Raw genomic sequence first — 7,122 nt, 5'->3', positions numbered from 1 at the left:
CTCAGGTCTCAACGCAGGAACACATGAATGCACATACATTTGCACACATCCAGAGATAAACTCCCCCTCAGAAACCAAATTCCAAGAAATCGAGCCGTGGCAATGTTTGCACACACATGTGATTATGCGCAGAGGTCCACCCTACCAGCCGACCTCAGGTCTCAACGCAGGAACACATGAATGCACATACATTTGCACACATCCAGAGATAAACTCACCCCAAAGAATCCAAATTCCAAAAAATCGAGCCGTGGCAATGCTTGCACACACATGTGATTATGCGCAGAGGTCCACCCTACCAGCCAACCTCAGATCTCCACGCAGGAACACATGAATGCACATACATTTGCACACATCCAGAGATAAACTCCCCAAGAGAAACCAAATTCCAAGAAATCGAGCCGTGGCAATGTTTGCACACACATGTGATTATGCGCAGAGGTCCACCCTACCAGCCAACCTCAGATCTCCACGCAGGAACACATGAATGCACATATATTTGCACACATCCAGAGATAAACTCACCCCAAAGAAACCAAATTGCAAGAAATCGAGCTGTGGCAATGTTTGCACACACATGTGATTATGCGCAGAGGTACACCCTGCCAGCCAACCTCAGATCTCAACGCAGGCACACATGAATGCACATACATTTGCACACATCCAGAGATAAACTCCCCCTCAGAAACCAAATTCCAAGAAATCGAGCCGTGGCAATGCTTGCACACACATGTGATTATGCGCAGAGGTACACCCTGCCAGCCAACCTCAGATCTACACGCAGGCACACATGAATGCACATACATTTGCACACATCCAGAGATAAACTCACCCCCCAAAGAATCCAAATTCCAAAAAATCGAGCCGTGGCAATGCTTGCACACACATGTGATTATGCGCAGAGGTACACCCTGCCAGCCAACCTCAGATCTCAGCGCAGGAACACATGAATGCACATACATTTGCACACATCCAGAGATAAACTCCCCCTCAGAAACCAAATTCCAAGAAATCGAGCAGTGACAATGCTTGCACACACATGTGATTATGCGCAGAGGTCCACCCTACCAGCCAACCTCAGATCTCAACGCAGGAACACATGAATGCACATACATTTGCACACATCCAGAGATAAACTCCCCAAGAGAAAACAAATTCCAAGAAATCGAGCCGTGGCAATGTTTGCACACACATGTGATTATGCGCAGAGGTCCACCCTACCAGCCGACCTCAGGTCTCAACGCAGGAACACATGAATGCACATACATTTGCACACATCCAGAGATAAACTCACCCCAAAGAATCCAAATTCCAAAAAATCGAGCCGTGGCAATGCTTGCACACACATGTGATTATGCGCAGAGGTCCACCGTACCAGCCAACCTCAGATCTCAACGCAGGAACACATGAATGCACATACATTTGCACACATCCAGAGATAAACTCCCCAAGAGAAACCAAATTCCAAGAAATCGAGCCGTGGCAATGTTTGCACACACATGTGATTATGCGCAGAGGTCCACCCTACCAGCCAACCTCAGATCTCCACGCAGGAACACATGAATGCACATATATTTGCACACATCCAGAGATAAACTCACCCCAAAGAAACCAAATTGCAAGAAATCGAGCTGTGGCAATGTTTGCACACACATGTGATTATGCGCAGAGGTACACCCTGCCAGCCAACCTCAGATCTCAACGCAGGCACACATGAATGCACATACATTTGCACACATCCAGAGATAAACTCCCCCTCAGAAACCAAATTCCAAGAAATCGAGCCGTGGCAATGCTTGCACACACATGTGATTATGCGCAGAGGTACACCCTGCCAGCCAACCTCAGATCTACACGCAGGCACACATGAATGCACATACATTTGCACACATCCAGAGATAAACTCACCCCCCAAAGAATCCAAATTCCAAAAAATCGAGCCGTGGCAATGCTTGCACACACATGTGATTATGCGCAGAGGTACACCCTGCCAGCCAACCTCAGATCTCAGCGCAGGAACACATGAATGCACATACATTTGCACACATCCAGAGATAAACTCCCCCTCAGAAACCAAATTCCAAGAAATCGAGCAGTGACAATGCTTGCACACACATGTTATTATGCGCAGAGGTACACCCTACCAGCCAACCTCAGATCTCAACGCAGGCACACATGAATGCACATACATTTGCACACATCCAGAGATAAACTCACCCCAAAGAATCCAAATTCCAAAAAATCGAGCCGTGGCAATGCTTGCACACACATGTGATTATGCGCAGAGGTCCACCGTACCAGCCAACCTCAGATCTCAACGCAGGAACACATGAATGCACATACATTTGCACACATCCAGAGATAAACTCCCCTTCAGAAACCAAATTCCAAGAAATCGAGCCGTGGCAATGCTTGCACACACATGTGATTATGCGCAGAGGTCCACCCTACCAGCCAACCTCAGATCTCCACGCAAGCACAGATGAATGCACATACATTTGCACACATCCAGAGATAAACTCCCCAACAGAAACCAAATTCCAAGAAATCGAGCCGTGGCAATGCTTGCACACACATGTGATTATGCGCAGAGGTCCACCGTACCAGCCAACCTCAGATCTCAACGCAGGAACACATGAATGCACATACATTTGCACACATCCAGAGATAAACTCCCCAAGAGAAAACAAATTCCAAGAAATCGAGCCGTGGCAATGTTTGCACACACATGTGATTATGCGCAGAGGTCCACCCTACCAGCCGACCTCAGGTCTCAACGCAGGAACACATGAATGCACATATATTTGCACACATCCAGAGATAAACTCACCCCAAAGAAACCAAATTGCAAGAAATCGAGCCGTGGCAATGTTTGCACACACATGTGATTATGCGCAGAGGTACACCCTGCCAGCCAACCTCAGATCTACACGCAGGAACACATGAATGCACATATATTTGCACACATCCAGAGATAAACTCACCCCAAAGAAACCAAATTGCAAGAAATCGAGCCGTGGCAATGTTTGCACACACATGTGATTATGCGCAGAGGTACACCCTGCCAGCCAACCTCAGATCTCAGCGCAGGAACACATGAATGCACATACATTTGCACACATCCAGAGATAAACTCCCCCTCAGAAACCAAATTCCAAGAAATCGAGCAGTGACAATGCTTGCACACACATGTTATTATGCGCATAGGTACACCCTACCAGCCAACCTCAGATCTCAACGCAGGCACACATGAATGCACATATATTTGCACACATCCAGAGATAAACTCACCCCAAAGAATCCAAATTCCAAAAAATCGAGCCGTGGCAATGCTTGCACACACATGTGATTATGTGCAGAGGTACACCCTACCAGCCAACCTCAGATCTCCACGCAAGCACAGATGAATGCACATACATTTGCACACATCCAGAGATAAACTCCCCCTCAGAAACCAAATTCCAAGAAATCGAGCCGTGGCAATGCTTGTACACACATGTTATTATGCGCAGAGGTCCACCCTACCAGCCAACCTCAGATCTCCACGCAAGCACACATGAATGCACATACATTTGCACACATCCAGAGATAAACTCCCCCCAAAGGACCCAAATTCCAAGAAATCGAGCCGTGGCAATGTTTGCACACACATGTGATTATGCGCAGAGGTCCACCCTACCAGCCGACCTCAGGTCTCAACGCAGGAACACATGAATGCACATACATTTGCACACATCCAGAGATAAACTCCCCCTCAGAAACCAAATTTCAAGAAATCCAGCCGTGGCAATGCTTGCACACACATGTGATTATGCGCAGAGGTCCACCCTACCAGCCAACCTCAGATCTACACGCAGGCACACATGAATGCACATACATTTGCACACATCCAGAGATAAACTCCCCTTCAGAAACCAAATTCCAAGAAATCGAGCCGTGGCAATGCTTGCACACACATGTGATTATGCGCACAGGTCCACCCTACCAGCCAACCTCAGATCTCCACGCAAGCACAGATGAATGCATATACATTTGCACACATCCAGAGATAAACTCCCCAACAGAAACCAAATTCCAAGAAATCGAGCCGTGGCAATGCTTGCACACACATGTGATTATGCGCAGAGGTCCACCGTACCAGCCAACCTCAGATCTCAACGCAGGAACACATGAATGCACATACATTTGCACACATCCAGAGATAAACTCCCCAAGAGAAACCAAATTCCAAGAAATCGAGCCGTGGCAATGCTTGCACACACATGTGATTATGCGCAGAGGTACATCCTACCAGCCAACCTCAGATCTCCACGCAAGCACAGATGAATGCACATACATTTGCACACATCCAGAGATAAACTCCCCCTCAGAAACCAAATTCCAAGAAATCGAGCCGTGGCAATGTTTGCACACACATGTGATTATGCGCAGAGGTCCACCCTGCCAGCCAACCTCAGATCTCAACGCAGGCACACATGAATGCACATACATTTGCACACATCCAGAGATAAACTCACCCCAAAGAATCCAAATTCCAAAAAATCGAGCCGTGGCAATGCTTGCACACACATGTGATTATGCGCAGAGGTCCACCCTGCCAGCCAACCTCAGATCTCAGCGCAGGAACACATGAATGCACATACATTTGCACACATCCAGAGATAAACTCACCCCAAAGAATCCAAATTCCAAAAAATCGAGCCGTGGCAATGTTTGCACACACATGTGATTATGCGCAGAGGTACACCCTGCCAGCCAACCTCAGATCTACACGCAGGCACACATGAATGCACATACATTTGCACACATCCAGAGATAAACTCACCCCAAAGAATCCAAATTCCAAAAAATCGAGCCGTGGCAATGTTTGCACACACATGTGATTATGCGCAGAGGTACACCCTACCAGCCAACCTCAGATCTCAACGCAGGCACACATGAATGCACATATATTTGCACACATCCAGAGATAAACTCACCCCAAAGAATCCAAATTCCAAAAAATCGAGCCGTGGCAATGCTTGCACACACATGTGATTATGCGCAGAGGTCCACCCTACCAGCCAACCTCAGATCTCCACGCAAGCACAGATGAATGCACATACATTTGCACACATCCAGAGATAAACTCACCCCAAAGAAACCAAATTCCAAAAAATCGAGCCATGGCAATGCTTGCACACACATGTGATTATGCGCAGAGGTACACCCTGCCAGCCAACCTCAGATCTACACGCAGGCACACATGAATGCACATACATTTGCACACATCCAGAGATAAACTCCCCTTCAGAAACCAAATTCCAAGAAATCGAGCCGTGGCAATGTTTGCACACACATGTGATTATGCGCAGAGGTACACCCTGCCAGCCAACCTCAGATCTACACGCAGGCACACATGAATGCACATACATTTGCACACATCCAGAGATAAACTCACCCCAAAGAAACCAAATTCCAAGAAATCGAGCCGTGGCAATGCTTGCACACACATGTGATTATGCGCAGAGGTACACCCTGCCAGCCAACCTCAGATCTACACGCAGGCACACATGAATGCACATACATTTGCACACATCCAGAGATAAACTCACCCCCCAAAGAATCCAAATTCCAAAAAATCGAGCCGTGGCAATGCTTGCACACACATGTGATTATGCGCAGAGGTACACCCTGCCAGCCAACCTCAGATCTCAGCGCAGGAACACATGAATGCACATACATTTGCACACATCCAGAGATAAACTCCCCCTCAGAAACCAAATTCCAAGAAATCGAGCCGTGGCAATGCTTGCACACACATGTGATTATGCGCAGAGGTACACCCTGCCAGCCAACCTCAGATCTACACGCAGGCACACATGAATGCACATACATTTGCACACATCCAGAGATAAACTCACCCCCCAAAGAATCCAAATTCCAAAAAATCGAGCCGTGGCAATGCTTGCACACACATGTGATTATGCGCAGAGGTACACCCTGCCAGCCAACCTCAGATCTCAGCGCAGGCACACATGAATGCACATACATTTGCACACATCCAGAGATAAACTCCCCCTCAGAAACCAAATTCCAAGAAATCGAGCCGTGGCAATGCTTGCACACACATGTGATTATGCGCAGAGGTACATGTGTGCCAGCCAACCTCAGATCTACACGCAGGCACACATGAATGCACATACATTTGCACACATCCAGAGATAAACTCACCCCAAAGAATCCAAATTCCAAAAAATCGAGCCGTGGCAATGCTTGCACACACATGTGATTATGCGCAGAGGTACACCCTGCCAGCCAACCTCAGATCTACACGCAGGCACACATGAATGCACATACATTTGCACACATCCAGAGATAAACTCACCCCAAAGAATCCAAATTCCAAAAAATCGAGCCGTGGCAATGCTTGCACACACATGTGATTATGCGCAGAGGTACACCCTGCCAGCCAACCTCAGATCTCAGCGCAGGAACACATGAATGCACATACATTTGCACACATCCAGAGATAAACTCACCCCAAAGAAACCAAATTCCAAGAAATCGAGCCGTGGCAATGCTTGCACACACATGTGATTATGCGCAGAGGTACACCCTGCCAGCCAACCTCAGATCTACACGCAGGCACACATGAATGCACATACATTTGCACACATCCAGAGATAAACTCACCCCAAAGAATCCAAATTCCAAAAAATCGAGCCGTGGCAATGTTTGCACACACATGTGATTATGCGCAGAGGTCCACCCTACCAGCCAACCTCAGATCTCAACGCAGGAACACATGAATGCACATACATTTGCACACATCCAGAGATAAACTCCCCCTCAGAAACCAAATTCCAAGAAATCGAGCCGTGGCAATGTTTGCACACACATGTGATTATGCGCAGAGGTCCACCCTACCAGCCGACCTCAGGTCTCCACGCAAGCACACATGAATGCACATACATTTGCACACATCCAGAGATAAACTCACCCCAAAGAATCCAAATTCCAAAAAATCGAGCCGTGGCAATGCTTGCACACACATGTGATTATGCGCAGAGGTCCACCCTACCAGCCAACCTCAGATCTCCACGCAAGCACAGATGAATGCACATACATTTGCACACATCC

The sequence above is a fragment of the Aulonocara sp. 'chitande type north' Nkhata Bay genome, linkage group LG11 (assembly GCF_057382095.1).
Source record: "Aulonocara sp. 'chitande type north' Nkhata Bay isolate Kocher_YH1m ecotype deep benthic linkage group LG11, A_spYH_male_GT1.1, whole genome shotgun sequence".
In the NCBI taxonomy this organism is placed as follows: Eukaryota; Metazoa; Chordata; class Actinopteri; order Cichliformes; family Cichlidae; genus Aulonocara; species Aulonocara sp. 'chitande type north' Nkhata Bay.
Note: the sequence above shows the minus strand (reverse complement) of the source record.